At 30.6% G+C, this 10586-nt stretch overlaps 1 pseudogene; it reads right to left on the bottom strand.

The window, feature by feature from the left end:
• Nucleotides 1-4154: 4154 nt before the first annotated feature.
• Nucleotides 4155-8229, bottom strand: LOC145941393 (uncharacterized; annotated as a pseudogene).
• Nucleotides 8230-10586: the final 2357 nt, after the last annotated feature.

Raw genomic sequence — 10586 nt, 5'->3', positions numbered from 1 at the left:
AATGAAAAATGGATTCAAAACCCAGGATAAACGGTTTTAATATCTATGATTAATTGATTGAAAGGGTCAGTTTTTAATTTTTTACACGACGCCGCCATAAAAATTCTGCAAGATGGTCAGCTAAATTGTCTTTATGTACACCACCGCGACTTAAGAAGCGACGCATATAGCGCCATGATGACTCTATATTCTGAGTGTGTGCTCCAGTCTGACTGTTAAGGGGATCCTAAACGGATGGCTGAACTCCGACGGGTTTGCGCCCTCATCTGAGTGGAATTAAAATTGTCGATAATTGCTGATAATTGTCGATAATAATATAAAAAAAAAAATTGTCGATAATTTTAGTTCTGCCATTACCGACAGCGTTATACATGTTAAAAAGAGCAATAAAACAGCAAATAAAAACTGTGTTCAATATGTTGAAATTAGACATCATATATTTTTACTGTTCTATCGCTTCGCACGCGTATCAGAGTATCGAAGCGCATAGATAACAGTATATCATATGTGTGTCGGTCTCTATCACATGTTTGAACACAATTGTTCATATGTGTGAGTGTATTGCGAATAGATTTCTATTACATATATGTATATAAATATTTACTTATTTGCTCAAAAATATATATGCTTATAATATTTATATAAATAATACATGTTATATAATCGTCGATTGTATCGATTGGAAAGAAACGAATTGTATTAGATTGATTGTAATTTACTAAAAAGTTACATTATAATATCCAGTTATATATACCCCAAGTTTCGATATTCACTGTCAGTACTGAAAATCTGTAGTTTACATTACGCTCACTATGGATTTTCAGTACTGGCAGTGAATATCGAAACTCAGCCATAGTATTATGCATATACATTTGTATGTGTCATATACATTTCTTATATTTACATACATGTATGCATACATACATAATACATATACATATATATGCAATGAATTTTATTTGATACAGTGGATTACCATAAAAATAAAACATTTTTGGGAAAATGTTTCATATAAAAATTGTAAGATTTTGAAGGGGGATAATATCATGAAAATTGCTCTTGCGTAGTGTTTTTCAATTATATTTGTTAGTTTTTTATGGAATTATTTTATTTTTATTATATAAATCGAACTCTCGCAACATTCAACATAAAAAGTAGTAGGATAGGTAAAAAATAAAAACGTTACGAAATATTATATTATGAAGTATGAAATATCTCATAAATTATTAATTTTTTGATAATTTTACCTCAATACTTATGCACAAAATAAAGAGAAATGGTGTAAAGAAAACATATAGTTGTTTTCAAAGACAAAATATGTAGCTGCTAATTTACATACGTTTTCTTGAAAACAACTACGTGTTCTTTTATACCAGTTTATTTCTCTCATTATTTTGTGCATAAGTATAGAGGTAAGATTATCGAAAAATAAATATTCCATAAGATATATTTCATTATTTATTTAATTATATCAAATAAATTATAAAATATCTCGTTACGTTTTCATTTTTTAGCCATTTTATAACTTTTTATGGTGAATACTGCGATTCGATTTATATAATAAAAATAAGGTAGGTTCATTAAAAAAAAACTAGGTTGAACTCTATCTTTTAAAAACGCCGAACAATCACGATATATTGTCTTCCTTCGAAACCTTTTACAACTTTTATATAGAACAATTTTCCCGAAAATGTTTTATTTATTATTTTTATGATAAAATTTATTTTTATGATAATCCACTGTGTCAAATAAAATACGTATATATATATATATATATACATATATATATATAGATGTTTTATGTATGCATACGTGTATATAAATATAAGAAATGTATATGACGCATGCAGATTTGTGTGCATAATACTTACATATTTTGGATAATCGATAGATAAAAATATATTATTTAAATATTATGTGTGTATATGTACACACATATACAATATATACGTAATATATATATATATATATATATATATATATATACGCAGATCGGTTATTTTGGGGACAAAAACATATATATTCTGATTACTTTGGGGACAAGTGTTTACTTTGAGGACCGTCCTCATTATTTTATATACAAAAAGATTACTTCAAGGACTGTCCCCAAAGTAATGTATATAAACAAGGATTACTTTGGGAACCTATTTAGCAAAAAATCTTATAAGGTGTTAATGTTCAAATTATTACTTTTGCAAATAGATTATACATCGAAAAGAAGATTAAGATATACAGAATATCCATGCGTGTTTTCTTTCTCTATTATAATCTTTATTCTTTATATATATACATATATACACAGATCGAAAATTTTGGGGACCTTAAAAATTGGATATGATAATTGCAAAATCCATTCTTAGAATGAAATTTAAAATACTCAATATCAAAAAAATATATAAATGTTATAAAAAAATTTAGCTGTTCGAAAAATTTAATTTCCAAGAGTTTAATAAACAATATACACTCGTCAACAAAATTAACGCATATGTATTTTAAGTCAAAATTTTGCATAATTTCAAATAAGCATAACTCCGCTAAAAATGATCGGATTTGAAAAATTTTTTTTTCACTGTCAAGCTTGAAGTCTCTACTTTAAAAACCATTCGTCAGATTTTTAATTTATCCTCCTCCCCCGTACGCTACTGCTTCAAAAGTAAAGACGTAAACAGAGAAAATCCAATCTTTGGATCTCTTTAAAATAAATCAAATTTAACAAATTAAATATATATTAAGAAATATAAATACATTGGCTATGAGAGACGTACGCGGATGTTAGACACATTATAGCGAAAATTAATTTTTCACTAGAACTTTCATAATGTGCACGAGGCACGAAAATTTTACTTGGTACATTGCCAAGACTTATATTTGGAATTAATTCTCAATTCGAGAATTTCTAATTCCTACATTCCCAATGGCCCCTCTAAAGAGATATAGGCGAGAAAAATATCGGACTGAAGCCGCTAAATCGGGAATTAATTTTCGCTATAACGCCTAACTTCCGCGTACGGCTCTCATAACCAATGTATTTATTTCTTAATATATATTTAATATATAAAGAGTCTTTAAATTCTTAGTGTTAACAAATTGCTTGATAAAAGCAATAATGTTGAAATATGTTGTAACTGGACTTTTTTTATATACAAAATGTAATTACATTTTTATTTAAATAATCACCTCTGATAGCAATTGTATTGTAAAAAATATATATGCTCTGTCCTTTTTTAAATCATAACTTAAAATAAGTTTCCAATTACAATAAAATACCTCAAAGTAATTAATATAATGTGTAATTAGTTATTGATTCGTTTATTTTAAATATATTCAATGTCTAGGATTTCATAATGGATATACGTGCAGATAAGTATATAGTGGTTACTTTGGGGGACTTTAGATGTATATTGATTACTTTAGGGACTTTAGATGTCTAAAGGCCTCAAAGTAATCGATATATATATCTAAAGTCCCCAAAGTAGTCGATATATATATCTAAAGTCCCCAAAGTAATCACTATATACTTATCTGTACGTATATTCATTATTAGGTCTTATACATTGCATACATTAGAAATACACGATTATACACATTAAATACAACAGTTATTTTAATTGAAAAAAAAGGTCCCCAAAATAATCGATCTGTGTATATATATATATATATATATATATATATATATATATATATATATGCAATCGTATAAATGTTCATAATTTTTTCCAGAGGGGGGCATATCACTTCCAGAAAAAATGTATACTTTTTACATCTTTTAGTAAAAGCTTTCTCACCGCGACAAGGTAGATGTAAATTGAGAAAGGTTTTTTTTCCATTTTCCAGGAGAAGGGGCAAGTGCTCGTTTTGCCCCTCCCTGAGGACGACTATGATTGTAATAAAGATTTTTACAATACATATTTTTACAATACAGTCTCGATTGCAACAAAATAATGTATTTTTACAATATTCTGAATAAAATATAGAATGGACCCCTTCCCGTCCGTTCTCGTGAGAACGCAATCAATATATGTGTTTCGTCTCTCCGATTATAATTTGCAATCGAGATTGATATAGCTTTTTCTGGTCAATTGTAGAATATAGATTTTTGAAATCTATATTCTTACCAGAATAAATTTTTTTAAATAGAAAATTATACTTTTTTATCATTTTGGAAAAGGTGAGAGTTTATTGCTTTCTAGAATTGTATAAAAATGTTCTCTCATACATTTAACATTTTTGGAATATTTTTCCTCGCAAGGATTGCCTCCTAAGGCTACAGTCGTGGCGAAAACTGCAGCATAAATTCCACAACATACGCCATCAGGTTGTATTTGAACCTTTTCAAAAATTATGTCACTCGAGCTTATTGTTGGATAACGAAGATGTATATAATTTTTCTCTTTAGCTACCAATTTATCGTATGTACAGCCAGGTAGACTATCGTACACGCGAAGTTTGGTGCCGTCAAAGAAAATACATCTCCAATGATTACTACAATTCCCTCCAATTATTTGTAAGTTATTATCACTACGACTAGTTTTAATCATGTGAGGGTATTCTATATGTAGCACACTTTGCGTTTCGAAATGAGAAGTTTCTCTTATAATACGCAAAAATAGATCCAACGATTCATCGTTTAATTGACTTGTCATACCCAAGATGTTATCTTTTACCAAATAAAGAGGAGCAAACGTATTTAAAAGTTTTTCATTTCTTTTTATATCGTCTTCAGATATATCTTGTTCGTTACGTGAGTAACTTATAATAATACAATCATCATCTTGCTCTTTATTTAGAGCAATATCAGCAATATCAGTCATTATTGCTTCCATCGAAACGTTCGGTTTGAATCGTTTGCTCTCTTCTATGTCATTTTCACTTTTTATTATATTTTGTCTCTTTATTTGATTCATTGTCAGTATTTTTTTACTGCTTCTTCTTTAGCTTCTATAATATATCTTGGATTTCTGATTGGCATATGTCTATTGTGACGACTGTCCAAGATTTCTGGAAGCATGCATTCGTTATAGAAGCGTGTTAAGAAAGGCAGCATTTAATTTCTCCAAAAAAAATTGTCTGCCTCAATGCGCAATATTTTCATGCTTTGTGGAGTCCAAACAGCAAAAATACAATATTCTCGCTGTGTTATGTTCAACTGACCTTGAACTTGATAAAAATATCGATGATTTCGATTTATTTTATGTGGATCTTTTTTATCAAAAATACCTTTTAAAGAAGGCAATGTCTCTACAGCTATTTCTGCTGTCAAATGCTCAGCTGACAGAGAACATTTTATTTCCACTAAACCATTTTCATCAATAATTCCGTCAGGAGAAGCACCCAAGCACGGATTTTCAGTATCGATAAATAATCCGCAAGGTTTTATTTCTTTATTTAATTTTATAGCTAATTCTTTCCTTGCTACTTCTTCGTTCTCGCGACCATATTTTAGGGCTGCGGTATCAATGAACGAAGGATATAAAATGGCTTTTACTGTTGTTGCACAAGACGTTGTTGGTCTCATGCGACATACAGGTCCAAATGCTGGTTGGATGCTGTCAGCATTTCTCGTCTCAATGATAACCATAATTCCGAGTCCCTTTGGCTTCTCGTATCGAATTCAATTTTTTTCCAGTTTCTCGCATTTTCGGACAATTTTTCTAAATGATTTTGCCGAAGTTGCTCAAATACATCAGATGGAAGATCTGGTTTTTGAGATTGCGGACCATAATAACGATCTGTTCCTGTCTCTTGTTTAAATTTTTTTTGTCTGCCTTGCACCTGTCGAGATTCTCTGGTTTTTGCAACTTTTATTTGTCGTTGTTTTTCTAGTTTCTCAACAATAGGCGGAACAGTTTTATCCATGCTCTTATGCAATTCTGTAATGGCTTGTTACGTATTAAATTGCACAGCTGCTGCCGCAACTCTGGCATTGTAAGAGCCTCGTTTACCAAAATGAATGCGCTTTCCACCAATTTCTTTGCAGATTATTGAATTAAATGATTCTGCAGGATTATTGGTTAAATTCAGCAATAAGCTGTCGGAATAACCGCTTAGATATGTGATAGCGCTTTCTATCTTTTGATATAAACCATGTATTTTTAAAAGTGCAACATAATTTTTGTTCGTTTTACTATCCTTCTCTTCGCATATATGACCGCGTGCTTCGCATCGCTTATGTTCGCCAAAAACATGGCTAGGAATGTTCAATATATCTTTTTGCAATTCCATAGCCTTATAATGTTGAGGTGTTTGTTGGTCTTTTCTTCGTAATTCGGCTGCCTTTTCTACCTCTTTTCTAATATGTTTAATGTTGTTTTTCACAACATTTCGCAACTCTGTAAAGCCACGCTGCCTCTGCGTTTTTGGCTGAGTTGTCTCTGCCACCGCTTTGAGCTTTTTACACAAATTGCGAAATAAATGATTTGTGCATTCTATTTTTTTTACTGTAACCATATGTTCATTATATGGTCTATTATCAATAATAGCCTGATAAACGCTACTGTCACCATCGGCAATAACTGTTTTAAAAATCAGCCCATGCATTTCGAGGCTACATTTGAAACCTTCTGCGATGGCATCGCTCTCCATCCTTGTGGAGCTTTCGTTGCGATCAAAATTTTTATAACATTTGTGAGCTTTTGGTTCTATATCTTTTCGCTCTGCTATATCACATATTGCGCAAAATTTATTGCGGACACCGACGAAGAGAATCTTTTTCGTACGATAACCAATTATAGCTCCGATACCGGAAGGAGAATTGTAGGCACTGCCATACGATCTCTTCATCCAACTATCATCCGCTACAACTGTTATGTACGGAATACCGTTTATAACTTCGTTTCTCTCAAGAGCGAGTTGCTTTTCAATTTCGCCAGCCATTTTCATACTTTCCATAGCTGTTTTTTCAAAAGCATCGACTAATTTTTCTCTATTTTCTATGTACTTTGGCTCGGACATGGAAGGAATATTCATGATTGCACATTGCTCATTCAACTGGGCATAGCCAATTCCTACTGTAACAGTTCCTGCTACAGCAGCCATACCAATGTCTAATATTTCCGGCTCTTCGGGTTCTGAGCAGATAGTGGCTTCAGTATTGCACATTTGGTACTTCAAAGTAAAATGCGTCTTCAACTCTGCGGTTCTAGTTTTTATGAGTTTCCAATCTCTAAATTGGCACTCTATTCCTTTCATATGATTATTGAATGATCTCTGGACTTCATTCCACATATGAGAAATGTCGACAATGCGACGGCCTTGAGGCAAGCTTTCCTGGATACGATTCGTATCCAGAGGGCCATTTTCGATAACAAAATAATTGTCATCTTCGCAAAGTTCGACATTTTCCTCTTGGTCTTGAGACATGCTTTCCTGGATACAATTTATATCCAGAGGGCTATTCTCGATAACAAAATAATTGTTATCTTCGCAAAGTTCGACATTTTCCTCTTGTCCTTTGGTTTGAGTCTTCATGACTTTCCAATCTTTAAATTGGGACTCTATTCCTTTCATATGATTATTGAATGATCTCTGGAGTTCATTCCACATATGAGAAATGTCGACAATGCGATGCCCTTGAGGCATGCTTTCCTGGATACGATTCGTATCCAGAGGGCCATTTTCGATAACAAAATAATTGTTATCTTCGCAAAGTTCGACATTTTCCTCTTGGCCTTTGGTTTGAGTCGTTATCACTTTCCAATCTTTAAATTGGTCCTGTATTCTTTTCATATGATTATTGAATGATCTCTGGAGTTCATTGCACATATGAGAAATGTCGACAATGTGACGGCCTTTAGGCAAGCTTTCCTGGATACGATTCGTATCCAGAGGGCCATTTTCGATAACAAAATAATTGTCATCGCACAGTTCGACATTTTGACTACACTTATCTGTATTTGAATTTGACTCCAGGCATTGCATCGTAGGTACTAACGATTGGGTACTAACTTTCGAATCCATCGTATCGGATAATAATTCCACCGATTTCTGACAATCGATGGATTCGTTGTTAGTATCTTTAAACGTGCTATTTCTGGAGTCATTTTGACTACACGTACCTGTATTTGAATCTAACTCCAGGTATTGCATCGTGGGTACTAACGATTGGCTCGAATCCATCGCATCGGAGAATAATTCCACCGATTTCTGAAAATCGATGGATTCATTGTTAGTATCCTTACACGTGCTATTCCTGGAGTCATTTTCTTCTTGGCGCTTTATCAGGTTCAGCATTCGTCGCCTGCAAAAAAAATTATGTTAATATTGTTCAAAATAAGTGTGTCAGTTATATCATTTTATATAATAAAAAAAAAGTAAAATTTCTTAAAAATAAATACAGTCTCTTGTTTAGAAATCTACATCTAACTAAAAATAACTATATTACATTATACACATACAATAGATAATGTAGTATCAATGTCTTATATTTTATAAGAATCAGAAGACACATATGAACCAATGTGTATCTGATGTGAAAAATAACCAGTTCACGAAGTCTCTGGTATATAAATATCTCTTTTTAAATAACCAGAACGCACATGAAAATCGTTCTGGGAGAAAATATTTTTAGAAGCAACTAGCAGACGAATAAATCGTCTCTGGTATATAAATATCTCTTTTTAAATAACCAGAACGCGCATGCAAATCGTTCTGGGAGAAGATATTTTTAGAAGCAATTAGCAGACGAATAAATCGTCTCTGGTATATAAATATCTTTTTTTAAATAACCAGAACGCACATGCAAATCGTTCTGGGAGAAGATATTTTTAGAAGCAACTAGCAGACGAATAAATCGTCTCTGGTATATAAATATCTTTTTTTAAATAACCAGAACGCACATGCAAATCGTTCTGGGAGAAGATATTTTTAGAAGCAACTAGCAGACGAATAAATCGTCTCTGGTATATAAATATCTTTTTTTAAATAACCAGAACGCACATGCAAATCATTCTGGGAGAAGATATTTTTTATAAGCAACTAGCAGACGAATATATCGTCTCTGGTATAAAATATCTTTTTTTGAAAACCAGAACGCACATGCAAATCATTCTGGGAGAAGATATTTTTTATAAGCAACTAGCAGACGAATATATCGTCTCTGGTATAAAATATCTTTTTCTGCTACTACTTTATAACTATTATTACTACTAACTACTATTTATTACTACTATTTCTACTACTAACTACTATTTATTATTAATATTTCTACTACTAACTACTATATGTGCAAGACTGCTTTATTTTTCAGAAATTATTATTTTTTCGAAATTACTATTGTGTGTGTGTGTGTGTGTGTGTGTGTGTGTGTGTGTGTGTGTGTGTGTGTGTGTGTGTGTGTGTGTGTGTGTGTGTGTGTGTGTGTGTACAGGATGACCCATTTTAATCTATAAGCCAATATATGTATCTTCTATGATTTTGAATTTAAAAAATTGAACATATACATGTTGAACGAGATTGAAGGGGTTATTAGAATATCGCAAATAAAATTCGAAAGGTGAAGGAGTCTTGGAGATTTCAGGATCATCTTTGTTTTTTTAAATGGAATCCCTAAACTTTTTTATATAAATCGATTCCTTGGAATATTCTGCAGTGACCAAAAAGTGAATAGTTTACGAGTTATTTTATATTTTAATTTTATAATTTTACATACACTATAAAATATTTTGTAAAATATTCATTGTTTGATGATGTTACCTGAATACTTTTATGCATAAAATAATGAGAAAAATTAATTGGTGTAAAGAAAACACATGTTTGTATTTAAAAAAGGTAATTTGCAACTAACAGCTATATATTTTTAACAACTCTTTTTTCTTTATACCAATTAATTTTTCTCATTATTTTATGCCTAAAAGTATTCAGGTAACATCATCGAACAATGAATATTTTACTAAAATATTATATAGTGTATGTAAAATTACTTTAAAATAAAAAATAACAACTATTCACTTTTTGGTCATTGTATCCTTTTTTTTATGGAGAATATTCCAATAAATTAATTTATATTAAAAAATTATGGCGATTCCATTTAAAAAAACAAAGATGATCCTGAAATTTCCAAGACTCCTCCACCTTTCGAATTTTATTTGCGATATTCTAAAGACCCCTTCAATCTCGTTCATGTATATGTTTAATTTTTTAATTCAAAATTATTTAGAAGATACATATATTTACTTATAGATTTTAATGGGTCACCCTGTATGTGTATATATATATATATATACATGTGTGTGTGTGTGTGTGTGTGTAGAGATAAAAAATATATATATTAAAAAAATTAATTTGCAAGTTTTTTTAATTGATACGAATATATGAATATGTATACATGAATATATATGAATATGTATTTATATGAATATGAATTATATATGAATATGAATTATATATGAATATGTATTTATATGAATATGTATTTATATGAATGTTTATATATGAATATGTTTATATATGAATCTGTATATATATGAATATGAATATATATGAATATGTATTTATATGAATGTAAATATATATGAATATGTATATACATATATACATATTCATATATATTCATATTCATATATATTCATATTCATATATTCATATTCATA

This window comes from Prenolepis imparis, unplaced genomic scaffold (genome assembly GCF_030444845.1).
Source record: "Prenolepis imparis isolate NDT839.2.m4 unplaced genomic scaffold, iyPreImpa1.0 SCAF_10, whole genome shotgun sequence".
Lineage (NCBI taxonomy): Eukaryota > Metazoa > Arthropoda > Insecta > Hymenoptera > Formicidae > Prenolepis > Prenolepis imparis.
The sequence above is the reverse complement of the archived record's forward strand: the minus strand, read 5'-3'. Positions and strand labels throughout refer to the sequence as shown.